Source organism: Ovis aries, chromosome 18 (genome assembly GCF_016772045.2).
Source record: "Ovis aries strain OAR_USU_Benz2616 breed Rambouillet chromosome 18, ARS-UI_Ramb_v3.0, whole genome shotgun sequence".
NCBI lineage: Eukaryota > Metazoa > Chordata > Mammalia > Artiodactyla > Bovidae > Ovis > Ovis aries.
Genome location: NC_056071.1, coordinates 22,694,251 through 22,721,013, shown reverse-complemented (window position 1 = coordinate 22,721,013; position 26,763 = coordinate 22,694,251). Strand labels below are relative to the sequence as shown.

The 26,763-nt window shown below is 50.4% G+C and overlaps 1 pseudogene; it reads left to right on the top strand.

Annotated features, from left to right (window-relative positions):
• Positions 1–826: 826 nt before the first annotated feature.
• Positions 827–25,288, top strand: LOC105612928 (liprin-alpha-1-like; annotated as a pseudogene).
• Positions 25,289–26,763: the final 1,475 nt, after the last annotated feature.

Here is a 26,763-nt window from a genome sequence, read left to right as displayed (position 1 = left end):
CACCGATTTCCCGGAAGTGCTGCGTTCCCTCCCTCCCAAAACAAGGCTGTCTAAGGTTTCCTTTCCCCCTTAGAGAACCCGCGACGAAGACCTGGCTCAGGTGATCGAGCTCAAGGAAATCATCAAGAAGAAGTCTCGGGAGCAGAGAGAGATGAAGGACCGCCTGGCAGCCCTCTCTGCCCACGTAACAGAGCTGGAGAAGGACCTGGACACGGCCAGGAAGGACCTCCTCAAGTCCAAGGAAGTGAAAGTGAAATTACAGCAGGACATCCATGAAGTGAGTGACAGTGGACGTGTCTGTTGTCCTGAGGCGGAATGTGGGTCCCTTGTTCTCCCCGTGATCTCAGCCTTGGCATGGCTGCATGAGCAAGAGCAGAGCAGGTGTACTTGTTTAGTAGTTCGGTGTGAGTAATCTGTCTGAGAACTCAATACAGAAATATTTGCACATGTTTGTATAACGTGTTCACACTACTCTTTGGCAACACGAGGAGATTAGGTGGCAGAGATTAATACACAGAGAATTCTGGAAAAAGCATTTTTAAGACCTTTCACTTTTAATGTTAGGACAACATCGGTTACTTAGTGAGCACGGAGGGACCTGAAATGGATTTTGAGCCGGTGGACAGGACTCGCATCGGCAGCAAGCTCTGCTCCTGGTTTGAGCGTTTCCTACATGGGGTGTAACTGCTTGAGAAGAACTAGGCTTGAGAAGGCTGCTCCCAGTTGTGTAACACTTCGACTTCTGTTTCTACTCATTAATATTCTTATTTAATTTTGAGGAAATTGCATGAGATTTTTTCAACTTTTACCTGAGGAAATGAACCTCAGAGCTGCCTGTAGGATCTGTTGAAGGTCCCTCCCTGTTCTGGGTCAAGCCCACCTGTATGGTGTAGGAGACAGAGATCCTCATTTCATGCCAGATACCTTCTCTCCTGGAATTCTTGCAATGACAGAGTAGTTAAGTGTACTTTTTGTTTGCTGGTTGGGTTTATGATGTAGAAAAGAAGCTTGGTAAATCGAGTGGCCAGACAGACGTTAAGACAGATGGGTGCCATCACGGCAAATGTGACATTTGAGGTAGGCGTGTTTTTGCTCACATCTCAGAAAACTGCCATGTCTAGGACTTTAATTTTGAGGACGCTAATTTTATGTTTGATTTGAAACTTAGGATTTAGTCTCGCTTTTTACTCTTAAGTGTATTGGAGTATTCTATGATAATGACTTACCTTTTCTCCTCTGCAATGCCTGGTGTAGGCTATGGCCCAGAAGGAGGATATGGAGAAGAGAATCACTACACTTGAGAAACGCTACCTCGCTGCACAGCGCAAAGCCATCTCTGTGCACAACCTCCATGATAAACTTGAAAATGAAATCGCAAATAAGGATTCTATGCATCGACAGGTAATGGCTTTTCCTGAACTGTGTCTGACTTCTGTAGTAGTGAATACTGAGGAAGGAAGGTAAAGACCTTTTCATGTGACTCCCATGTTGGAAATCAAGTCCCAGTGTAAAGTTCTTATGACCCTAAAATACTGCGTTCAAAAGTGTGGATGTACATCATGATAAATCAGCTGTACTGAAAGGAAATACATTTTTAAAAATTGAGGGTGACTGCAACTTCGAGGTTTGAATTATTTGGGATTTGGGTTGACCATTTTGTGGAATTCCACTCCTGACTCTTGTTTTACTTGACTTGAATCTGTTGGCTTGTTAGCATTTTACTGAAAGAGCAGAGAGCAGCAGGGAACTTCACAGCAGCTGGCTGCCTGTTGGGAACTGGGGTCACTGTGACAAAAGGCAGGGTTAGAGCTCCAGTCTGATTAGGGTTTGTACTTCCTGTGGTTTGGTGAGCTTTACTTGCTCCTGTTCCTGTGTGGTCTCACAGAATCAGGACTTAATCAGGAAAACCAAATCTGGCTTCTCCAAAACAAAGTGAGTCAGTCTGGTGTGTGACAAAGTGTATCATTGGCCCCACTACAAAAGTAAAATACTAGAAAGCCATTGAAATGTATGATGTGGAATGCTAATTAAGACCATTATGTTATACAAAATAACGGCTACAAAATGCAGATCAGAAAATACTACGTACCATATGCTGTTGTTTTCTGAGGGTTTTAAAGCACATCTTATTGTTTATGTATGTACATAGAGTAATACACACACAGAAAAAATAAAAGCTGCTTAGAAATAAATGCTAACCTCTCAGGAAACCGAGCATATAGATCATTTCATTTTTTCTTTTCACAAAAGAATCTGTCTAAATGTTCTGCACTGAAAGTTTTCAGAGTAAGAAGATCTGTTAAAAGAATAATCATGCATTTACAAATATTAGTTAACTGGCATTTCCCCAGGCACACTCTGATCAGGTCTGTATTTCAGAGGAGATGAAAGCCATATTTTGGCTTACAAGCCCATGGCTGTCTGCGGTCAGTAGGGTTCCCTTCAAATGATGATTCTGGTGATGTTTTAAGAAGCGTCAGTACTGACCCTTAACTTGTCAATAGGAATGAATAAGCTTCTACAGAAACCTGATCTTCTTTAATATATAAGAACTTTTTTTTTTAAGACTTCTTTGGAGACGTTTGGAAAAGCAAATACTCTGGCAGGAGGTGTTCTGTCCACTGAGACCAAGCCCAGGAACACTGAGAGAAAAATTACCCTGACGCGGCTTCCGAAACAGAAATAATCCTGTAGACTCACGCGTTTAGGTTTTGTCTCAGCTTACTAACAATGGCAGAGGCTACACCCTTGGCCCGTTTTGATGTTCTGCTCTCCCTTTGTAGAAGGAGGATAAAGACCGACAGCTGCAGGAGTGCCTGGAGCTGGCAGAGCAGAAGCTGCAGCAGATGCTGACAGAAGTGGTGGCTGAGCTGGCTCAGCCGGTGGCTGCGCTCTCCAAGGTGCTGCTCTTGGTCCCCGGGGGGGGGGGCGCGGGGAGGGCCTGTTCCCTTGCTGTCTCAAGGTGCCCCTTCCCGTGCTGCTCAGTCCACAGAGGAGCGCAGACGCGGGGGTCGTGCTGCCCGTCTGAGATGGGAGTGCTCCCTGAGTGTCAGACAGTCCACGCTCCCGTGTCATCCCTGTGTTAACTTCCCTGTAGTTTTGTCCTGTGCTCTGTGTGTCCCCAGGATGCTTCAGCTCCCAGTCACTGCTGCTCAGAGTTCAGTCAGCAACTCAAAGCCTAGCAGGATAAAGAACGAGAAAGATCCCATTCTCGTTAAGAGATGGCCAAAATAGCTCTGTCATGAACACAATTTTAACTCTTTATTTATATATTGTTGAATAAGTCACAGCAGGGCACGGTGCAGACCCAGGGCCCCACTCCCAGCTTGCAGTCCCCGGGAGCCTGCGGGTGAGAGGCCACGTCCAGGAGACGTGGCGCTGCTGGGGATATGGTGCCCACAGCCAGCCAGCCACCCCATCCTTCTGGTGGGATAGGTGTTGCCTTGCACTGCTGGTGGGCACTGGCTGGGCATGGAGAGGCGGGCCGGGCCTGTGCTGGCCTGGCTGTTGGAGAGTTGCCTGGAGCTCAGGGGAGCACCTGAGGGCCAGCCAGTTTCCAGAGGAGGGTGGTATCCTGTGCTCACAAACCCTCCCGAGCAGGGTCACTAACAGCCGCCAGGGGGCGTCCTTCTGCCTGTGATCTTCCCCTCAAGGGTTGGTTTCTTCTCTCCCCTGGCGTCTTTGCTGTCTGTCCCAGGTCGGCCTTGCAGTCTGAACTTTTGTCTTCCGGAAGCTCTGCCACTAAGGAGGTGAAACTGTTGGAACTTGTGCCCTTGTGTGTCCCGTGCTTGCCACTGCCTGCTGCCCGAGCTGGCTGGCGCCAGGCAGTCTGAGGAGGGGTCCTGGGGCCAGGGGAGCACCTCTCCTCTCACGAGCCTGTCACCAGCACCCTCCGTCACGCACGTGTCACACACGGCTGCGCTGGCTGCGCGAGCAGGCGTGTGGGTGTGCCCCCCGCGAACCTGGGGCCAGTGGTCCGCACAGAGCATGGCCCGCTTGCCGCCCCTGCGGTCACAGCTCCCGTGCCATCAGGACAGGGTCGCTGCGAGCGGAGCTGACGCTGTTCTTGGCCGACAGGCGGGAGAGAGACCCAGCAGCATGGAGGAGAGGGGCGTGTGGGCCGGAGACACGGCTGGGCGGGGCCGGCGCTGCCTTTCTCTGCCGCTCCTGTCTCTGCCGTCCAGTGTGCGTGTGTGGCCCTGTCTGCTGATCCAGGCACCCAACCTCAGGAGCAGGGCCAGATGTGGTCTCCCGTAGGTGGTGGGCAGGGGCCAGGGGGTCCCCACGTTCAAGGAGGACGCTTGTTGCTCTGACCAGCCAGGCTGGGGAGCTGCTCAGTATACAGTTGGACCTTACGAGTGGCCCTCAAACCTGAGCGAGCCAGCCCGAGGCCCATGAAACGGAGGGCATGGTGCCCAGGTGTGGAGGTGCTTGCCTCGGACGTGGCGCTGGAGTCCCACATGCCAAACTGCTGGTCCAGACGTGGGGTGTGTGTGTAGGATGGCTGCTCCTAGGCAGGAGGAGAACCGAAGTTGCGCTGGGACAGAAGGCGCGCCAGGAAAGGGCGCTGGTGGAGGCTCGCATCAGAGAGCCCTGAGAGAGGTTTCCTGGAAGGGTTGGCCACACAGCGGTACCGACCATCCAGGAAATGGAGTGGGGATCCCAGGTCCAGCCTCAGGGGTCAGTACTGTCCCCACCATAGCTGTGTTCTTGGGCCTGGACTGCAGAGCCTCACATGTGGGCTCCCAGGGCTGTGGTTCTGACTCCCATCCTGAGACCTCGGTGAGGCTCCCTCTCTGCTTAAGCAAAGAGCTCAATGTCTCCCGATCAGGGGTGCACTTCCTTACTTTCAGAACTGCTGCTCAGAGGCTGTTGAGATTGGGATTCTGTTTATGACTAAGCCAATTCAGGGTAAACTTTTGTTTTGCTTTAAAAATATTGGAATGCTGATGCCTTATGCCTTCATGCTAGTCAATAAGCGTGACAGCATCCACAGGCAGTGTGTAAAGGAACAGACATAGATGTGTGCCCGCAACCCTTCCAGAAAGCATCAGTGAGGCGGCATCACCAGTGGCCCTGATGTTACCAGCCACTGTGCTAGAACATTCTTCTAGGTCCACCCTCACCCCCTTCGTTTCTTTCTTAGAAGTTTATTTCTGGGGCTTTGCTGGCAGTCCAGTGGCTGGGAGCCTGCCTTGCAAGGTCAGGGACGCAGGTTCGATCCCTGGTTGGTGAGCTACGATTCCACATGCCACGGCAATCACATCAAAGGAATCGCGCATGATGCAGCTAAGGCCCGATGCAGCCAAATCAATAAGTTTAGTTCAGGATCTTTTATATAATGTGATAGAAAAGATGGAAGCAAGTAAAAGCAAGCATTCTCATGTTCCAACTCCAGCCATCTCTCCTTTTATTTGCTTTGGAAAATGTCTGACAACCTCTATCAGAGCAGCTCAGTGGGCAACAGTCTGGTGGAGGTTCAGGGAAAACCTGTCCCAGCTGCACCAGTGCCCTAAAGACGAGGCCCAGAACCTTCGCCGAGGTCGGCGCTTGGGCGACGCTTGTCTGAGAGAGACCCATGGTCACTACAAGTTCTGCGGCACATTTTTCCCCACAAAACCCAAGATGATACCCACACCTCACTAGAGAGCTCTCTTCACCCTGTCCTGTGGGCTGGCCCTGAGGTGGGGATAGTTTTGTCTCAGGTTTGAATTTTACATGTGAAACCTGCGCCAGTTTCCTGAGTGACCACTGAACTGCAAAAGCTGAAAGCAAGTACAAAGCAGTTTCACTTACCCGAGGGACCTGGCCTCCTTGGATCTAGAAGATCAGTCGGGGAAGGAGGAGTTTTTCTGTGTACAAGTTAGTGTTAACAGTTGTCATCCTGCTTCGTGCCGACACTTCACTCTGGGTGCAAGGTCCGCCCTTCATCCCGAGGTGCTTTATGCTTTCAGACAGGAGAGTAGCCATCCTATAGTCCACGCAACGTCTGTTAAGAATTGACTCTAAAGCACTGTATGTATCTTTTTCAGAATTCTCTCCTATGGGAAGTTGAAAATGCAAAAAAGCATTTAGAAGAAATGCAAAACGACGAGGTCCTTAAATCTCTAAATCCTTTAGAAATGTGTTAAGAACTGAACTGAGCTGGGTTCATTGTTACAGTTACTGCAGATGCTTAGCGGAAGTGGAGTTACATTTTCCTTATGGCTAGTCCACTGCTGTAATGTGTATAGCATTTCTGGTTTTGAACATTGAATGTGATTTGCATTATAGGCGGATTTAGAGTGTGTGGCCGTTGTGTGTGGTTCAGAATTCTAAGTAGTCCTTTCTGGGTTCACCTGAAAGCTGAGACAAAGCATGAGCCTTTCACGTGGACAGTGCTGTCTGTCAGAAAGATAATAGGGCCATATACAATCTAAAATTTCCTAAAAATGAGCGGGCTGCTTTTCATGTTTTTTTCACTGCGAGTCTTGAAATCTGTGTGATTTCCACATCGAGCTTTGCACCGGCCTGCGTCACATCCTCAGTGGCTGCACAAGGCGAGTGACTGCCGTGGCTGACAGCACAGAGCTGCCAGGTTGAGTCGAGTGACTCGGAAACTTGGCCCGTTTGACTTGTTTTACCCCGTGAGGAAGTGAAGTGGGGTGTAGAGGAATGAATGTGAGGAATGCCCAGGAATGCATGTGAGGTCCATGGAGACAGTCTAAAGCAATGAGAGGAGCGAGGGCAATAGAGTGAGTCCTGTCCCCCACCACCCGAACCCCGAGCCCAAGTCCAGCTTCTCTCCATAGACTTCGTTGTCGTCAATGGCTTGCCATGTTTCCTCCAGAAGCTTTTCTACACCTGAGATGTAACTTCTTATTCATTATGGTTTAGAAGGGTTAGTATTGTTCTGAGTGTTTCTGTTTGCTATGGAACACTTAGAGTACAATTTCTCAGAATGAAAAAGTTCAAAAATGTGCGATTTTAAGGCGAGAGAATGGAGAGGATGTGCTGATCGGGCTGATGGGGGTGAACCCATAGGCAGCTAGTTCACCGGAGCGGAGCAGGAAAGATGGCAGGTGGTCCTGGAGCCAGGAAAAGGGGTGGCCCAGCCCTGGGGAGGGGTCATGACGAAGACAGAAAGCGAAGGTACTGGCCATGGGGGATAGGGAGCCGGCAAGCCAGCAGCTCGAGGCTGCCCCTCCGTTGCTTTGAGGTCATGTCTGGGAAAACAAGGCAGGACCTGGGTGAGAGTGGGGCAGGGGGGAGATTTGCGGAGAGAAGGGTGTGAGGTGTGAGAGCGGGAGGGCGGCACGGGGCCCAGCAGGCACTCTTGCATGCGTCTCAGATGACAGAGGCGCCCTTGCGGTGTGAGGGGCCATCCCCAGAACAGCCCAAGGGCCTGTGCCCTGAGAGGAGAGCCACGGGAGGCTGGCTCTCCCATCCCCTGGCTGCCCCTGCTCACTCCTGTCTGTGCGTGTTCAGACCAGCCTGGAAAACGGAGGGCTGGGAACCCGCGAGGACGGCACTCCTCGGCGAACTAGTACCAGTGATGACCAGTGGGGTGGACCCAGCGGCTGCGGAGCTGAAGGGTTTTATTTTCTAATTTTCCTTCAGCCTGGCTGATGGAAGCAAGGATATATTTTTGTAATTTTTGGTTTTTGTCTCTGACTCCATCAGCGCACCCTTGTGAATAACCTCATAGGATTGCCTTCCGTCTACGCTGAGACCTGAATGTCACCAGACCATCTAGGAACTGGATTCTCCTCCTGCCATTTCTTCAGTACTGCTCGCTTAAGAGATGGCAGTGTCTCATAAGCATGGCCCATTTGTCCAAAGTCAGGGCTTCCATGTAAAATTGTGTTCAGTTCCTGATAGACTTGAGGTGCCCAGAATGTTGCTGACGAGATGTGGTCCTCTCGTGCCCAGGTGCAGCCCCTGAAAGATCAGGACCGGGAGCGCGGGCAGCAAGCCAGCCTGCTGGCCAACGTGGGCCAGCTGTTCAAGAGTGACAAGGGCGTGTCAGATGGCCAGGGCGACCGGGACACCCTCTTCAGCATGCCCGCTCTGCTGTCGCCCCGCGGCCAGGCCGATGCCAAGACTCCGGCTGGGAAGATTCAGAAGCAGCTGGACAAGATCAACGAAGAGATCTGGTGGGTGTGCCTGAGCCCAGCTCCCCGGAGGCTCGGCTTCTCTGAGGAGCTGTCTCCTGCTTAGAGAAGTCTGAGTGTTCCATAGTGAGAAAACTGACTTCAGGTCTGCTTCGAGAATTTTCAGTTCTGAGATTGCCCTTGATTTTAGAGCTCAGTCAGCCAGGGCATTCTGTCCACAGTGTGGTGTCAGCACTCTGTGGGGTGGGGGGCGTTGTGCGGTGTCCCCCCCCAGCTCTGGGCCCCAAGGTGGGTGAGGTACCAAGGCAGTGTCCCCTGTGGCCTGTGCACCCTCCAGCACTGAGGGTTCGCCCTCGTGTGTCCCTCGGAGCCTTCTACGTTCTGGTGAAAAGCCACCTGGAACAGAAAAGCTGGGGTTCTGGGCTTGGCAAATTCCCACTCAGATCTGCATTTTCCTTTTTAACTTAATACACTGTGAAGATTGGCTTGTTGTAAGACAGTGATCCAAGGACATGTGTTTGAGTTTTTCTCATCTCATCAGTATATTTAAAATGTTTTCTTTGGACCCAATCTTGGCAGTTAGAATAGTTTACAAAGCAGGAGAGAACCCAAAGGCCTGCCTCGTGGTGAGCAGGGGACCCTGGGTCTGGGTGCAGCCAGGTGGCTGGGGCCCCGAGGCCTGCCTGGTGCCACACCCGCACAGCTGTGCCTCCTGTCCCGAGTCCACGTTCAGAGTGGCCGCAGGCCGGTGACCCTGCACAGGACCTGGCAGAGCTGCTGCTCAGATTGTTCTCATCCCGTCACCCCTGGCGAGGTGCCCGTTCCTGCCGGTTGAGTGCGGGGGGCTCGGGGAAAAGGCAGGGGGGAATGGCACAACCAGCAAACGCAGATGGTGCCGCCTGTACTTTTGACGCTGAGACAGACTGCTTTGTGGGCCGTGTTTGAGCACAGACAAGCTCAGAAAGATTGTCTTTCCTCATCCCCGTAGGGAATTTGGAACAGTTATGTGTTAATATTTTTATTTTATAGCAAGTTGTCAGGTAAAAATGATTTTTCCTTATGCAACAAGTTGACTTGATGTAAATGGTAAATTCTGTCCATCAACTTGTCAACAGTGAAAAACTTTCAAGATGTATAAGTAGAAGTGAAACTGGAGAGTTTACTACCTGTAAGGATCTTGTATTTTAATTGGAAAATCATTTTATTTGCATAATCATGCATTGAATCTGTATATAAAATCATCCATGACACATTAGGGGAGAAGAGCAGTAACTGTGAATTCCAGGTCAATGCAGCACATTGACCTGAATCCAGAAACTCACACAAAGCTGGTGGAGAGCTTCATCAAGTGATGCGTTTGCACATACACAAGCTGAAAACAGAATGAAACGTGCAGCTCAGCACTTCATCTGGTCTGGAGACGTGTGTAGAAACTCCAGCTTGCTCGTGAGTGGCTGTTTTGGTTATACGGAGTTCCGGATTCCCAGTGGAAAAGCTCTGAGGCACTCACGTGCATCCCTGCCCTGAGAGCAGGGAAGGTAAAGGTGGTCAGCTTCAGGTATCTCCGCACAGGGAGAGTCACCACCCAGGCCCCATCAGAGTGTTAGAGTCAGTAAGTCAAATCAAACGTGAATGATGAGGGGCCACTTTCTAAGACTCAATGATAAGTGATTCTAAGTTTGAGAATATTCCAAAGAGGGAAAGCTGAACCTTTTTGCTGAGATGTTAATTGAGCAACTCTTCCTGGAATTTGCTAATCGTGACACAGAATGCAAGCCCACATTTGCTGTCCAGACCTGTTCCTCTGTTGACAAAGGCAGGTGATGATTTTATTCTGTTTTAGGTTCATCCAAAAAGACAAGGAGAACACGGATCAGCGGGCGGAGGGGATTGAGAGCAGGGTGGGCAGTGGGAGCTTCAGCAACCTTCGGCGCTTCAACTCCTGGAGCTCCCTCAACCTGGATCCCGCCTCCTCGCATGCCGGCTCCTTCCCGCCCAGCAGAGGGCGCACCATGCCCGAAAGGAGGCAGCCCAGCCCTGAGCGAGAAGAAGACAAGCTGGGCTTCATGACTCTGGTATGTGTCTGCCTCCTCTCTGCCATGTCCCTCCCGGAGCACACTGGTTTTCTTTTGTTTGTTTGTTTTTTCTCTTTTTACCCAGAAGAAAATCAGGTACATTTGCTCGCTCAGAGGTCTAAGATTTTTAAAACTGCCTAGTCTTGAATCGGGCTTCCCTAGTGCCTCAGAGGGTAAAGCGTCTGTGTGCAATGCAGGAGACCCGGGTTCGATCCCTGGGTTGGGAAGATCCCCTGGAGAAGGAAATGGCAGCCCACTCCAGTATTCTTGCCTGGAAAATCCCATGGACCGCGAAGCCTGGTAGGCCACTGTCCATGGGGCCGCAAAGAGTCGGACACGACTGAGCGAAATCATTCCATAATCACACAGCGACAAATGAGTCTTGATATTTGGACCCCTGGCTTAGGAATCTCAACTGGTCTGCTCGCTGATGGGCCTGGCCGCGCGCTCAGGCCAGCTCTGCGTGTGAAACCAGGTTAAAAGCCCGCTGCCCCAGGGCCCCAGTGAAGAAGTCTGGCTTCCTCACTCTTCCGAGTCTGAAAACGGGATGACGACCTAGGGCTTTTGGTGAGAGAGTGTGCGGCTCTAAAGCACATGTTCCAGCTTTCTTCCATGTTTAGCTTAGGTTTTGTGAGTGCATTGCTGTTTACCCCATGAACTCATGTTTACAACACTCTGCTTTGTAACTGCGCTTGTATTTTCACTTTTTTTTGGTTACCACCCGTTTCATGTTAGCTGCATTGTTAGTCGGCATATAATTAAATTAACTGTGAATCATTTAGCGGCATGTGAAGTGGTAACTAGTCCATTTTGTGGTCTTTGGAGACACTTTTTATAATTTGCTTCGTTGGCTAATTAGTTGATATTTAAAATTCTGTGATGATTTCTCTGTAGTTTCACGATTGATTTCTTTCCGAGTGTTTGTAAAAGAACAGTTCTGTATATTTTGTCCTGCTGTTGGAGTTCTCTGACGGTGTGTCTGCTTTCATCAGTGGTTTTGATTTCCTGGCTCATCCTGTTGTCTGCTCAGTGGTTGTCAATCCAGACCCCAGCTTCCCACCACTGCCCCGCCTCACCCCCGAGGCTGCAGCTGACCCATCCGTCTCCCCTTCCCCGTCCTCCCACCTGCTCTGGTCATGGCAGTGCTGTGGTCCACAGCAGGTGTCCCCTTAGTCGGGTTTGTGCTTTGTCTTCATGTCTCATCAAATGGTGTTTTCCCCCATAGCAGTAAGTTTGAATTAGCATATCACTATGCAGTTACAAGCGTAATGGAGATGGATCCTAAACTGCATATCATGTGTCATTCATAAATGAGATTATCCTTACCTAAAGAAATGATCTTCTTCAGTGTAGAATTAATGGACTTTTGACACAATATCCTTTCTGTGTTGGTGCTTGTTTTTAAGACTATAAATCTCATCACCTTTTGCACAGTTAATGTCTCTGCTAGACTCTTTAAAAAGCATCTTCTATGGTTAATAAAATATAAAGACTGCACCTGCTATTATGCTAGCTTTCTTTCTTACATATTGTCACAGGGAACCTGCTTTAATACATTCATTTTGAGAACTTTTAAATCAAATTCTAGGTAAGAATTTTGTGTTAATGTCCAATAGATGGTTCGATTTGTTCAGTGTTCAAATAGGTATTATGGTAACTTCCTCATCAGTTAAATTACTATTTTAAAGTATAACATGTTTTCTATGAAGAGAAACTAACTTATAGAGAAGTTTGGCTGAGAATAGACAACTGTTAAGGGCCTTTATTGTACAGAATGCTGTGCTTTAATAGATCATGAGGTTGTAATAGAATTGTATCTTCCTGAGTAATAATTTATAGTGTTTCTCTAGTAAATCTTGAATAGCTTATTTAATTTCTGTGGTCCAAAGAAATGTTCTGTTTCCAGTTACATGTTCTCTAAATGTTCATCTCACTTATATGTTTGCCATCATTTTTGCTATACTGTGTTTGTCTGTACTGATTCTTGAATTTTTAGCTTCAAAGTCACAAGAAATCTGGTTTCTCTTCATTTCTTTGCATGCATCTATCAGCCTAGTGATTTAAGGAAGCATTGTCGAAAGGTAAACTATTTAGTAATTTAGCATGCCTCTGTTTCTCTGTGAAGTATTAGAGAGTCCTTATCATTTTACATGAATGAACACTGTGTGGTTATGTACTGGTGAATAATTGACATTTTAATGGAAGTAATGAAACTCACCCACCACTGGGTGCTGATGGTTCTGTTGGAAATAGGTCATTTGTTGGGACAATTGTAACAGTTTGCCGGTCTCCCCCTTGTTTGCCTTCTAATCATCTCATGCTTATTTATAATAGACACAGTATTATTTACTATTTTAAAATTTTTCTTTACTTATTTTTTTGGCCATAGTGCACAGCTTATGGGATCTTAATTCCCCAACCAGGGATCAGACCAGTGTCCTGGCAGTGAAAGTGCCAAGTCCTAACGTCTGGACCACCGTGGAATTTCCGCTTAGAGTTTTTTTTTAAACAAATGACTGAATCAGAGCCATAGAAGTTAGATTTGGGGTGGGTAGCAGTGTGCAGGAGACTCTGTGCGCCAGGCACCGTGTCGAGTGCTTTCCGAGTCTGTCATCTAATCCCGCAGACCCCAGGTGAGGTCCAGGCTGCTGTTATCCCCATTCAGCAGACAGGGACACTGAGGCTTAGAGAGGCCGAGCACCGTGCCCAGGCTCCCACACCCAGCAGTGTGGTTCGGACTGGTCAGATCAGAGCCTGTGGTGCCGTCCAGCCCGCTTTGCTCCAGAGGCTCTCGTGTCCATCACGGCATCCCTGATGGAGGGAGCATCAGGAGGGAGCTCGCTGCTTCTCCCCTTTGGTCACTTGGTTGAGCCCCTGTTGTTGGAGTCCAGTGCCCCGAGGGCTGGCCTTCCTTGTCCCTCTCCCACTCCCAGCCCGCTGATGGAGCACTCCTGGGGCCTTCCTGCAGGACTCGGGCAGCCGTGCTCCAGTTCAGGCAGCTCAGTGCCCGGGAGCCCTTCTGCTGGGCACAGCAGAGCAGCGCCATCACCCTGGGGTTGGTGCCCTGGGTGTGCCGCTCGCCCGCTCTGTGGCCTGCTTTGCCCTCCTGGTAAGTGAGGACACGGCACTGCCCATCCTAGTCACGTGGTCACCAGTGGGGCGGCTCCCATCCTGGGGGAGGGCGGCCAGGCTGCGGACCCAGAGCCTTCCTTAGGAGGAGGCCCGGGGGAAGGGGCTGGCCGTGGTCCCTGACTCTAAGGCAGGTGTTTGTCTCCACTGAGTCCATAGTCAACCCAGGTGTGTCACTTCCCTGCTCTGTTCTTTGTTGTTTTCTGAATTTTGTAAGTGCTTATTTTCACTTGAATTTGAGATTGATCCCCGTTCAGTTCCATGTGGATAATTTCTAGCCTTTGTAGCCTTCTGTTGTCTGAGGTTTCTTGGTAGAGGTCAGGGGAGGGTGCCCAGTTTATCCAGCTGCTGTTAAATGAGTTCAGCTGTATTTTGCACTAAGTCACTTTGTTGTCACCAAGCTCCTGTGGGGCTGCACGGGACCAGTGTTCTTTACAGAATCCCATTAAAAAAGGACTGGTTAGTTGGTTAAAACAACACACTCATGGTTTATAAAAATACTTGCCATGCATGTTTCCTCAAACCTCCCCTGCTTAACCACACACCCAAATGTATAAGTGAGACCTGTCTGGACCCTGAGGGGTTTCATCTGTTGCCCACACTGTTGCCACCAGTGTCTTTCCTATCTTCAGACCCAGGACTAGCGGAAGAGCTGGGAGTCCAGGCGAGATCATCTTTTTCTTTTTTTTAGTTTATTTTTTAATGGAAGGAAAATTGCTTTACAGAATTTTGTTCTTTTCTGTCAAACCTCAGCATGAACCATCCATAGGTACACGTACATCCCTTCCCTTTCGAACCTCCCTCCCATCTCCCTCCCCAGCCCACCCCTCTAGGTTGATACAAGATTATTTCTTAGTGAAGACCTAGGAGAGCTTTATGTAAACCCCAGGGAACAAATGACACTCCAACTGGGTGTAAGCACTTCAGTGTGTAGCCCCCGGTCTGTCTGTTACTGAGAAATACAAGCCAGACACATGGTGTTCGCATGGAGGGCTTAGGTACCTTGTCTGTGTTTGACTTGTTGTCATGGGTTCAGTAACCTGCGTCATCACTACAAATGATCTTGGGTGGTGGTACAAGCTGTTTCCTTTTCTCCTTCAAATAGAAAGGTCTGGACGGCTTTGCTGAGAGGTTTCTTACTCTTGCTAGTGGTGCTTCCGAGCAGCATCTGGCGATGAGCACAGTCCTTTCATCAGGGCAGTTCATGCCATGCAGGGTTCTCGGTGCTGGCATGGCTCTGCTGTCCTGCCTGGCAGGACCATCTGGTTGCTGGATTTCAGGGAGTGCAGAGCCCGGCTGCAGGGAGGCTCCCGTCCGGGGTCTCTGCACTCAGTGGGGTGCTCTCGCTGCTCCACGGCCCGGCTTCTCTTGAACAAACAGTCCTTTAAGATGGCATTAAGTTGGAACAAGGCTTTTTTTTGTATTTGGCGGATAGCATAGCTAATATATTTTCAAGTAAGTTTCTGGTTATAATGTAAAGCCTGTGTGATAGCCTTTTTCAACACAGTCTATTGTTAGCCAATTTTACACTTACCTCACTCCCTCAGCTGCCAGCTATACAGGAAGAGGTAGAAGATGACACCATCAAATGTGAAACCTCGACCTCCACCTCGCTGCGGTCCTTTCGGCTGGACCGGCTCACGGGCTCACTGCGCACAGCCAGCGATGAGGACATCAGGGACGCCCACAAGTAAGGCGCCTGCTCGCCTCGTCGTCAGTTTCAGGAGCCCTGTGCCTCTTGTCTTGAAAGAGTTGCAAGGATGGTTGTAAAGGAATCCCACTGGATTTGCTGCCTGTGTTTAGTGGTGAACTTCAGGTGCTGGGGGAGAAGAGCTCAGTGACCTCAGTGATTTTAGAAAACATCTGTCTCTACGTGTTGACTCCTGTGGGAGGTCTCTTCCTGCTCTTGCTAGAGGTCTGCCAGGCCTGGGGCGCGTTCCTGATGGTTACGGCTCCATGCCTCTCAGCTTTGCTCTTGAGGGTCCCTCCCTCTTCCTCAGGGGTCTCCTCTCAGGAGACTGTCTGTCCCCTCCTGTGACTGACACAGTTCTCATTCAGACCCCCACCTGCTGAGCTCCCGTTGTGAGCCAGGCAGCACTCGATGGAGGGCACATGTGGTCACCTGACCAGCAGCCCTGCACAGTGACCATCACTCTCCTGCCACGGCCGAGGACGGTCACCCTGCAGGAGGCGGGGGAACTGCCCAGAACTGGGGAGCTCGCCTTCTCTGGGAGCGTCGTCACCTGCCCAGCAGAGACCCTGAGGGAGGGTCAGGGCGCCCTCTGCACCAGCTCGTCTGGAGTGAAGACCTCCCTCCTTGCGGGAGGGCTCCAGTCAGAGAATCTCAGCTTCCTGGGCCATTGGTTGTGGCCGGAAGCCTGCATCGCTCGTGTGGAGTGTGGGTGGTGAAGGAGACTCCACTGCTGCGAGGTTGAGGCTTGGGTGTTGCTGGGTGGCCGGTTCTATCAGTAGGTCTTATGAAGGGGTGTGTGTTTGTACAAGGGTGCCTGTTAAAGGTCATTTTCTCCCCCCGAAGTGCGACAGGCTCTCAGGACGGTCCCAGGGGCAACCCCAGCAACAGCAACAGCAGCCAGAAAGCCCCAAAGAAGAAGGGCATCAAGTCTTCCATCGGTCGTTGGTTTGGCAAAAAGGAAAAGAGCCGGCCTGGACACACCAGCAAGGAGGCGTTAGGACCAGGTGGGTGCTTCACCGTTCAGAGGGAGGAGGGTCTGCATGTATGTCCCTTCTGTGTCTCCCCCGCTGTCCCCATGAGGCTCCTGTCACTCATGCTAGGTGTCCTTCTGGGAGGAGTGGAGGAGGCGTCTGTCTTCTCTAGGGTCCGAGATGATCAGATCAGTTGATGAGTGGATGGGTGGATGGGTGGATGAACAGATGGCTGGCTGGATGGGTGGATGAATGGAGCATGGAATGAGTAAAGCAGATGCTTACTCCGATGAGAAACATATTCTACGAAACGGATTGAGTAGGAGCCGGGCAATGACTGTTTCCTCCAGAACAGTGACAAGTGTTTGGAAACGGCCTAAGTGCTCATCAGAGAGGAGTGAGGTACGATCTGTGGGCACCCCACAAGGAACAGCATCCCCTCCTTCCTGCCACTTTCCCCAACCCAGGAGCTCATGAGGGGTTCTGCCCATGCCCCCCACCCCAGCCTATAGCCACGCAGGTCCTCCTGGGGTCTCCTCATCACACAGTGTTATCATGAGGCCCCCGTCTCTCTCGGCTTCATCTCCTTAAGGACAGGGTATGTTCCTGCCTCTTCAGCCAGATATTTGTTGAGTGTCTTCTTTTTGCTGGGTATGGGATTTACAGGGTGAGTAAAACAATGTGGTCTGGAGCACAGTGAAGGGAGAAGAGAGAAAAAGGAGCAGATTATTCAGTGCTATCCCTCTTGTTAGTAAATACAACACTGAGCTGGATGGTGCATTGATTATATACCAGATGCTGTGTGTGCCCCTTACCAAGCAGGTGCTGCCACCTCCCGATTTACAGGGGAGGAGACAGTGATGGTCGCGCGGTGAGGCAGTGGTGAGGGCAGGTTCACATCCACGCAGTGGGACCATGCACTTTGCTGAGCCCCAGCCACCTCTCTGGTGGATGCAGTACGAATGAGATGGTTCTATGGCATCACTGATTCGATGGACATGAGTTTGAGCAAACTCCAGGAGACAGTGACTTACAGCAAAGCCTGGAGTGCTGCAGTCCACGGAGCGGCAAAGAGCTGGACACAACTGAGTGACTGAACTAAAACCTGAGTGTGTGCTAAACGGCTTCAGTCGTGTCTGACTCTTTGTGACCCCAGGGACTGTAGCCCAGGAGCTCCTCTGTCCATGGGATTCTCCAGGCAAGAATACTGGAGTGGGTTGCCATGCCCTTCTCCAGGGCATCTTCTCAGCCCAGGGATCGAACCCACATCTCTCGTTATCTCTTGCAGTGGCAGGCAGGATGTTTACCGCTAGCGCCACCTGGAAAGCCCCAGGGAACGCTGACAACTAGGAAATGCAGAAAATAAGGGGGCTGCTCCTAAGTTAAACTAGAAGAGCAGCAAGCACAGGATGAAAAGAGGAAAACACACGAAGAGCAACAACAGTGCCAACAGAAACAAGCCGGGATGTGTTCACCCACAAAGAAAATATCTGTGCCATTCGGAGGAGGAGCCCACCAGCCCTTGGAGGGACAGTTGGAACTGGAACAAAAACCGAGGCCATGGTCAGCAGTGCCCACCCACACGGCCTGAGTGGCGTGGTGTCACTCACCGGCTTCCTGTGTCCCCAGAGCTGCTGGGGGTGACATCTGAGTGCTGAGGCCAGGCAGCGTCCCCAGGTGAGCTAAGGCATCCCTGCTCTCCTTCCAGTGCTGCTGTGGGGCTCTCTGTGGGCGGCCACCCTCATCGCCTGCTCTGCCACCCGCTGGGGCCCGGCTGTCCCCCTGGGATCCTTTCAGCCCTTGAGCTTGGGTGTTCCCAGCCCTCTGCCACGCCGGACTGGGACGCAACTCAGGACTTGGGCTTGAGATATCAAGGAGACTGTGAATCTGGAAGGACACAGCCCTGGGGCCCTGGAGTGAGCATGTGAGAAGAGCAGGAGAGCAAAGCCCCCTCGGGGAGGAAGCAGAGCTGGGGAACGTGCCCACACCCACCGCTGCCTCCGGCACAAGTGCCTCTTCTTTGCCTCTCCTTGGCCTGGAACAGACCCCAGCTGCTGCTGCTCCACAGGTGATTCCTAAAGATGCACATCCTGCAAGAACTCTTGTCCTGTTGCTCTGGGGCTGCCTAAGTGTGCTCAGGAGCGTCAGACAAGTGGGGCTGCCACGCCTGATGGTGGGGGAGGGCCTGATGCTGGACTAGGGCCTGATGCTGGGGGAGGGCATGATGCTGGGGGAGGCCCTGATGCTGGGGCAGAACATCTGATGCTGGACTAGGGTCTGATGCTGGGGGAATGTCTGATGCTAGACTAGGGCCTGATACTGGAGGAAGGCCTGATGCTGGGTAGGGCCTGTTGTTGGAGGAGGGCCGGGATGCTGGACTAAGGCCTGATGCTGGGGGAGGGCCTGATACTGGGGGAGGGCCTGATGCTGGGGGAGGGCCTTATGCTGGGGGAGGGCCTGATGCTGGCGGCGGAACATCTGATGCTGGACTAGGGTCTGATGCTGGGGGAGGTCCTGATGCTGGACTAAGGCCTGATGCTGGGGGAGGGCCTTATGCTGGGAGAGGGCCCTGATGCTGGGGGAGGGCCTGATGCTGGGGGCGGAACATCTGACGCTGGACTAGGGTCTGATGCTGGGGGAGGTCCTGATGCTCGACTAAGGCCTGATGCTGGGGGTTAAACGTCTGATGCTGGTGGGAAGGTCTGATGGTGGTGGGCAGCCTGCTCCCAGATGTACACAGAGTTGTAATTATAAATCTCTCTGAGAAATCTTTGTTTCATACTTCCTGACCACCTTGCTATGTTCTTTTTTTCTGAAGCATAATTGCTGTGCTTTTATTGCTGTGCTATGTGCTTTTATTCTGAAGCATAAAAGCAAATCGGTTTGCTTTCTGCCGGACAGCAACATGAATTAGCCATAGGTGTACGTGTGTCCCCTCCCTCTTGAATCTCCCTCCCACCTCCCCCTGCTACATTCTTGTTTCTATGGATAAATGAATAATAAAGACTGTTGACTAAAATAACATGAAAAGCTCCCACACACAAGTGTGCACACGTACACTCCCTAGTGCATCATTCGGGTCCACGTCAGGGTTGCCCTCGGCCACCCCGCCCTGGGATCCACGGTGAGCCTCGACACCTGCACTTTGTTCCCACCCTCGGCCCGCTGCCCACGCCTGAGCAGCAGAGGGGCCCTGTCCCCGCAGGTGCTAAAGTGATGGAGTCCCTTGTCTCCGGAGCCAAGGACATGAATACCAGGTCGATCGTCCTTTGGGGACACCTATACTTCCACCTTCTAGCCTTGCCATTGTATCCATCCGTTTCTCTTAACAGAATGTCCGTGTGATGACACGGGCTCCCATGACCAGCTCTGGTCTGTTCTCATTGAGAGTACAGCTTACCCTCGGCACTCTTTATTGGCAGTGGGAAATTTTGCTTCAGTACTTTATTGAAAGAAAGCAATAAATAATACTGTGATAAAAAATAGTTCAAAAGTAGACTGTACATACTTTGTCACATATTCAGGAAGTTCACAAAAGATTAATAGAAAATCAGAATGTTAACAATGAATTGTACAAGGAAAGGCAGAACACACATGTAAAGAGACGTGCCGTCTGTGTCTGCTGAGAGGTCAGCTGCATAATAAGGCACCATGATCTGAACGCATCTCTTGCTGGCTGCTTTAATGTGCTGCTGAAAAAGTAAAAGTTACATTTGCTACTTATACTATCCAAAATGGCTATGTCATCAAAATCTAAAAATGTATGCCTAGGTCCATTCTTTAAACATGTTTACAAACAGATGCAAAGAGACGATTTACATCAGAAAAATAAGGCCTTTGTCAGAGCTGCACTCTGCTGTCTGTCTGTCGGGGATGTGGCGCCCTCACTGCCCAGCTCGATGGCTCCGCAGCGGGTGCAGGGCATCGCGATTGGTCCTCAAAGAGTCTCACCGGAGAGGAGGGATCTGGGTCCACAGAGACTAGGTTACAGGAGAGATTTTCATAGTCGTCTTCTAGTTATCCTTTCAGCCCAAATTTCATTAGAAGCTCACATTTAACACCCAGTGCTTTTAAATCGCTTCACGCTGCAGATGAAAAGCATTTCTTCCCAGAAACAAAGTACAGTTTAGGTCAGTCGTTAAAATACAACAATTGGTTGAAATTAAGTTCGCTCATTTCAGAGTGATTGTTGGAGAGCTTGGTTACATTCGGGAAGGATAATGCACACCATGTCATGATGATTTTAAAATCGCAGTAAAACCCCTTCTCTCATGGCTTAACATTTAAAAATTAAACAAAAATAACGACAATAAATGCATCATTTGCAAAAGCCCTATATTTGTTCATAGGATTTATACAGACAAGTATTACAGTACAATCATTTGAAAGACTAAAATCAGGTATCAGAACATGAACTGATCTGAAAGGATATTCATAGCCTGGATATACAAGAAAAAGGAAGTATATAAATGAAGTCATAAGTTTACATAAATATAAGGAACATTTTTTTTCTCTGGTATTCATGAATTTTTCACTAATTAAAAATTCTTAATAAAATATCTTATGGTCCATATAACAAGTATCGACAGATTAAAGATTGCATCAAGTTCAAAATGTAGCCTTTGTCGTATTCTGGACGCTGTATAATCACCTACAGAAGTAGTGCGGGTAAACTGGAAACAAACACATAGACGAGTCAGTCCTGGGCACCAGGCAGCTGGTGCCTGAGCCCCTCCTCTCCAGACACCCCTCCCCACCCCATTGTGGGCTGCTTTGAGACTTCAGAGAAACGTGAAGGACCAAGCAGATCAAGGAGAGAACTCTGTGGCTGACTTTATTCTGACATATAGCTAAAAGCTGCTGGTAAAAAAACTGAAAACCCAATCCAGCTTTCTAGCTGAGACGTAAACAGGACAGAGCAGACAGCCTCCTGCTCTCAGAGTGGCTCGAGCAGGGCTGGGCTCCCGGGCTGGACCCACCAGAGGACCGCCCAGAGCAGCCCCTGCAAGGGAGGGTGGCCCCTCAGCGGTGGCTGACCCCCAGATGCCAGGGCACTTCTGTGTTAAACACTGGCCTCTGGATGAAGAGGCCCAGGGCAGGGCAGCCCTGTGACCCCTGATGCTCTGGGCCCTGTTCCCTCCGAGAACGTGCACGCAGGGCATGGCCAGCAGCACTGCTGCTGTGGGAGGGACACCCATGTGCATGGATTCGAGGGAGAATCGGGCCATGTTCTGACCACTCAGGTGGCAGGCGAGCGCCAAGGTCACGTTCTCTGCTGCTGAGGGCTCCTCTCCCGGGCACGACCTCCGGAGACCTGCTGACCCTCCACTCCTAGGGAGTGGCCTCCGTGCCCCCGCCGGACCAGGCCGGCCTGTACTCACCACAAAGCTCAGCAGGAGTAAGTCCTGACTGTAGCACAATCCAGCCTCTGTGTTCCCGCCACACTGCTTGGTCTCAAGAGCACAGGAGGAGCGTGCAAACACAAACTGTGGTTAGTCATGCAATATCACACGGGGCACGAGGACACACACACACCTGCAGCGCCCACTCCTACTGAGGGTGGGGAAACTTCTAGAGGGTGGATGAGCTGGAGAGAGCAAGCCTGGGGGCTGCCACGTGGGGGTCCCTGCCACCCGGATGGGGGGCGGGACAGTCACACTAGAGCATCAACGGCACATTCAATGACAGAAACGCCGACATGGGGACAGCTACTCCACAGCTTCTCAGCTATTCACAGAGCTCCAGATCACATATTCAACACAGTCTATTGTCACCCAGTTTTACACTTACCTCATTCCCTCAGCTGCCAGCTTTACGGGAAGAGGTACGAGATGACAAGACCACCACGCTGCGCACGGCCAGCCACGAGGACGTGAGGGACACCCGCAAGTGAGGAGCCTGCGCGCCTTGTCGTCAGTTTCAGGAGCCCTGTGCCTCTTGTCTTGAAAATGATGGAAGGATAATTTTAAAGGAATCCCAGTGGATTCGGTGCCTGTGTTTAGGGATGTGTGTGTGTGTGTGTGTGTGTGTGTGTGTGTGTGTGTGTTTTCTGGTAGGCAGGTTTCTCTAGATCTGGCGTTAAGGTAGACATCTTACTCTGTGTGTGTGTGTTCATGTGCGGGCGTGCACAAGTGGGTTTTTCTTTGCTCTGTTGCTACACCATGGCAAATTCTAGGATGTTCTGGTGGCTTCCCAGAGAACAATTCAAAGTACGAGGATTTTCTGACCACAGTGGGTAATCTCAGCTCTGTCAGTCAACCAGAGACAACATTGACTACAGGGAAAATGCCTTATCTATAAAACGTGAAAAAATATTTTAGTATTCCAGAAAAAAATCACTCGAATATAGTTTAACATTTATGGCATTATAGATGTGAGAATCAGTTTGTTTCTCAAAACTATTTTCTTTCTATTAAGCCCCAATTTGTCTCAAAGGTGTTCTTTTAATTGCTAAATTTATGCAGCCAATGCTTCCACTTTCAGAGAATTTTTGAGGGTTGGTGAATCTCAGATTTTCACGTTCTGTGGAAACTGCCAGGGAGAGCACTGCAGGCTCACCAGGTGCTGGACGTGCTCCATGAGGAGTGGAGGCCAAGGCCGCCGCGTCCCCGTTCCTCTTCCCCTTGGTGGACACTGTCATGCGCCAGCTCGCATGGGAAGCTGAGTCAGCAGGTCTGCTGAGCTGTGTGCGTCCTGAAGCCTCCCCGTGGGGCTCGTCCCCAGCTCCAGGCTCTGAGCTGAGCAGTGCTGCAGGAGTAGGGCACGGTGTTGGTGAAGGGGAGCCCAGCGACCCCTCGTAGGAGGTGCTGGGCTGTGCGGACGGTCAGTCTCAGAAAACAAGGCCACACCTGTTGTCTGGGTGGTGCCACGTGTGGAGCATTTGATGGGAAGAAGCTCACACAGCCATCTTGTTAGGAAAGACAGCTTGACCGTGGTGCTCATGTCCTGCTTTAAAGTGCCCGTGGTCAGCCACAGAGGGTGTGGCTTTCTCTTGGGCGTATCTGTTCCCCATAGAATTCACTGCATTTCCGAATGTCTTTCTCCTGTGACTCTAATTTTAAGGCGAGGAAGCACGCCACGTCAGTTTACTGCTAAGCAAGTGTTTTAATGAATTGCACTTGGGGACTCCAATTTCATCCTCGAGGGGGCACAGGCGGTCCTAGATAAGTAGCCCCGCAGGGCGGGCTGAGCAGGGTCATTGCAGCAGAACAGGCAGCCCCCCAGGCTCGTCTCTGAAGCTGTCTCTGTAGAGAGGTTTCAGCTGCGAGTGAGCCGCTGACAGCAGAGTGATGCGATATCTTAGAGCCGAGGAAGGAAACACACCCCAGCAGAAGCCAGGCGAGCCTTCCATCTGCTTCTGGATGGTGGCTGCGGTTGGGAAGCAAACACCAGGCACGTGGTACATGCTCGCTCCCCTGGCATACGGGAATTTTAAGTTTGCCTTTTTAAAAACTCTCTTTGAGCGATTAAGGGGCTTCCCTGGTAGCTCAGACAGTGAAAGCATCTGCCTGCAATGTGGGAAATCTGGGTTTGATCCCTGGGAGATCCAAGATCCCCTGGAGAAGGAAATGGTAACCCCTCTAGTACTCTTGCCTGGAAAATTCCACGGAGGGAGGAGCCTGCTAGACTACAGTCCATGGGGTCGCCAAAAGTTGGACATGACTGAGCGAAAACACTTCCACTTTCACTTTTTGAGCTATTAAGATACATGTTGTGTTTTCTGGTATAATTATTCCTAGAAAATAGAGTATTTACTATTCTAGGAAACCTAAGGCTGAAGTAAAGGAACAGTTACTTGAAATTTGATGTGAAGCATTTCGAGCTTTAACCATACATAGACTTCACAGTCTTGTGAAGTCTGATGCTATTTGAGTGTATTGAAAAGCCACTGTGTATCTTCAGGGAATTCCCTAGCAGTCCAGTAGCTAGAACTCTGCGCTTCCACTGCAGGAGGCCTGGGGTTTGATTCCTGGTTGGAGAACTAGGGTCCTGCAAGCCACACAGTGGCCTAGTCAAAAAAGAATAACCTGTATCTTAATTTAGCACATAGCTGGTTAGCTGAACAGCAGTGTAGGAGAGAAACAGCCCCCATCCAGCCCTCTCCTTGCTTGCTGTGTTATAGCGTTCTGTGTTGAAAGTCTGTGTTGCTCTTTGTGTGTCTGCTGTGAAATGGTGTGCATTTCTGAAGCTCTCTCAGGGACAGATTCCTCTGCTCAGATCTCGGTGTGGTTTCCTCTTCTATGTATCTGTCCTCACTGTTTAGAAAGGGAAGAGTGGATGTTTTTCCTTGACTACCCCCCTCCCTTGGATGTGCAGACTTCTGAATCCTTTAAGGTTGGCAATAATTCTTTCATCGGGAAGGAGGTGATTCTGTAAGGAATTGTGGGGACTAAGTCAGCATTTCATGACTCAGGGGTTCTTTGTAATATGTCTGAACTCTCATTAAGTAGATGGTTTAGAAGATTAAAGGAAAATGGTGAGATACATACTCTTTCACTTTTCAAATTTATAAAGAAAATAAATACTTAGGTTAACTTGTTTTATACCCGTGTGTAGTAGTGATTCTTGAATTTTGAATGTTTCGTTACTTGCAGGCATGAGTTGCTGGAGGAAGCCAGGCGACAAGGCGGGCCTTGGCACAGTGGGACGGGCCAACTGTTGTGGTCTGGCTGGAGGTGTGTAGGCGCCCCACCCCCACCCGCACCCGCACCCCTGTCCTGGGCTGGGTGTGTCAGTCCCTCCACAGCCACGCATAACCTCCTGCCTCCTGTCTCCTATCCCCAGCTCTGGGTCGGGATCCCAGCCTGGTAGGTGGCTGCTTGCCAGCCAACGTGAGGAGCGGTGCCATCATGTCCACCCTGTCGCCCTGTTGGACACGGAGATCCAGCGTGAGATCGGCATCAGCAACCCGCTGCACCCGCTGAAGCTGCGGCTGGCGATCCAGGAGAGCATGTCCCTGACCGGCCGCTCCGCCCCGTCCAGAACAGTACGCCTCCCTCCTTCCCTAGGGAGAGTTCGTGCCCGGTTTGTGTCGCTTCTGGGGTTCTCTATACAGACATCCACTGTTCCAGCTTAAAGTTCTAGCATTCAAAACCATGACAGCTTTTCATTTGCAGCAGTAGTGTTGTTAAAAGATAGATGATTGAATACTTCAGACTGATTATTTTTGTAACAGAAGGGCTGCAGTGGCATTGTTAATAGAGAAATGGGGGGTTTTGAAAACATAAACACGGGACTTTTGAAAATGTGAAAATTGTAAAAAAAAAAAAAAAGGAAGTTTTTGAAAATGTATTAAAAGAAATGTAAATATAAATGTCAAGAAAGTGAAAGAGAAAAGGCTTAGCCCCCAGGCTGCATTGTTTTTCCCTCATTTGCCTTGTCCGGCCTGTCCTCTTGGGCAGTTCCCTTTTCAGGAGCTGTAGACCCTGGGCTCTCAGGGTTTTAAGAATCCAAACAACCGCCAGGTCCCACCAAGTCGTATCGTGCTCATCCAAGTTTCCTCCACGTGGGAAGGCCTTGAAAGTCCTGTAAGAGGGTCCTCCCAGTTGGAAAAATTAAAACGCATCTGGCGGAAATGTGGATTGTTGCCAGGAGATCAGGGCCGACCAGCTCCTCATTTCTCGAGTGCAGACTCAGGACACAGCTCAGTCCCCACGCTCGGTGTGTCCACTCTGGAGAGGAACCCTGGTGAGGAGACGTGACCTCCCAGATGTAGCTGCCCTGAGGAGCAGGTGGAGCCTGACTCAGGCTCATGGTTATTTTACACAAAAAGCGTGAAGGCTTTCTCGCCCGTTTGTCCTCCTTGTTTCTAAGGGTGAGCGTGAGGGTGGATAACTCACCCCGCACTGATGCACTTGTTCTCAGCGTATCTGCTCTGCTCTCTGTGCCCCAGAGGGTTCACTAGAGCCACCTTTTTAGAAATGAAGGTGCTGAGGGTTCTCCGGAGGTTTTATTAAATTATCTCAGTAAAGGGAGCGTCTTATGAATTGAGTTTAACAGGTGATGAACTCAAGCAGCATCCCTCCTTCGACCATGAGGATGGGCTTGGGGGCGGGACATCGGCAGAACCCCTGATGAACTCCTGGGGATGGGGAAGGTGACAGGAAGGAGGGGGAGGTCTCTTCCTAGTGGGGTGTCCACAGATTGTACCTCACCCCTCACTGATGAGCACTTAGGCCGTTTCCAAACACTTGCCACTGTTCCGGAGAAAACAATCATTGCCCAGCTCCTACTCAGTTTCGTAGAATATGTTTCTAGAATTGGAGCGTAAACATCTGCTTTATTCATTCCATCCTCTCTTCATCCACCCACCCACCCATCCATCCAGCCAGCCAGCCATCTGTTCATCCATCCGTCCACTCACTAATTCATCCATCTATCCATCCACCCATCCATCCATCCACCTGTCCACCCAGTCAGCCAGTCATCTGTCCATCCATCTGTCTACTCACTAATCCATTTATCCACCCATCCATCCATCCTCCATCTATCAATCCATCCATCTATTCAACCACACATCTGTCCATGCATCTATACAACCACCCATCCACCCATCCACCCATCCACTCATCAATCCATCCATCCATCCATCCATCCATCCATCTATACAAACTTCCTTCCTCCCTCCCCCGACCCCTTCCTTCCATCCTTCGTTCCTCAGTAGATCTTTACATTTTTGTGCAGATTGGTATTTTATTCCTCTTAAGTTTAATCACAGGGTATTTCTATTCCCCCACCACCTTGCTCTTTTGGATTGCATCCTTTCTCCACTGCAATTTCCAGCAGTTACATGATTCTTTTCC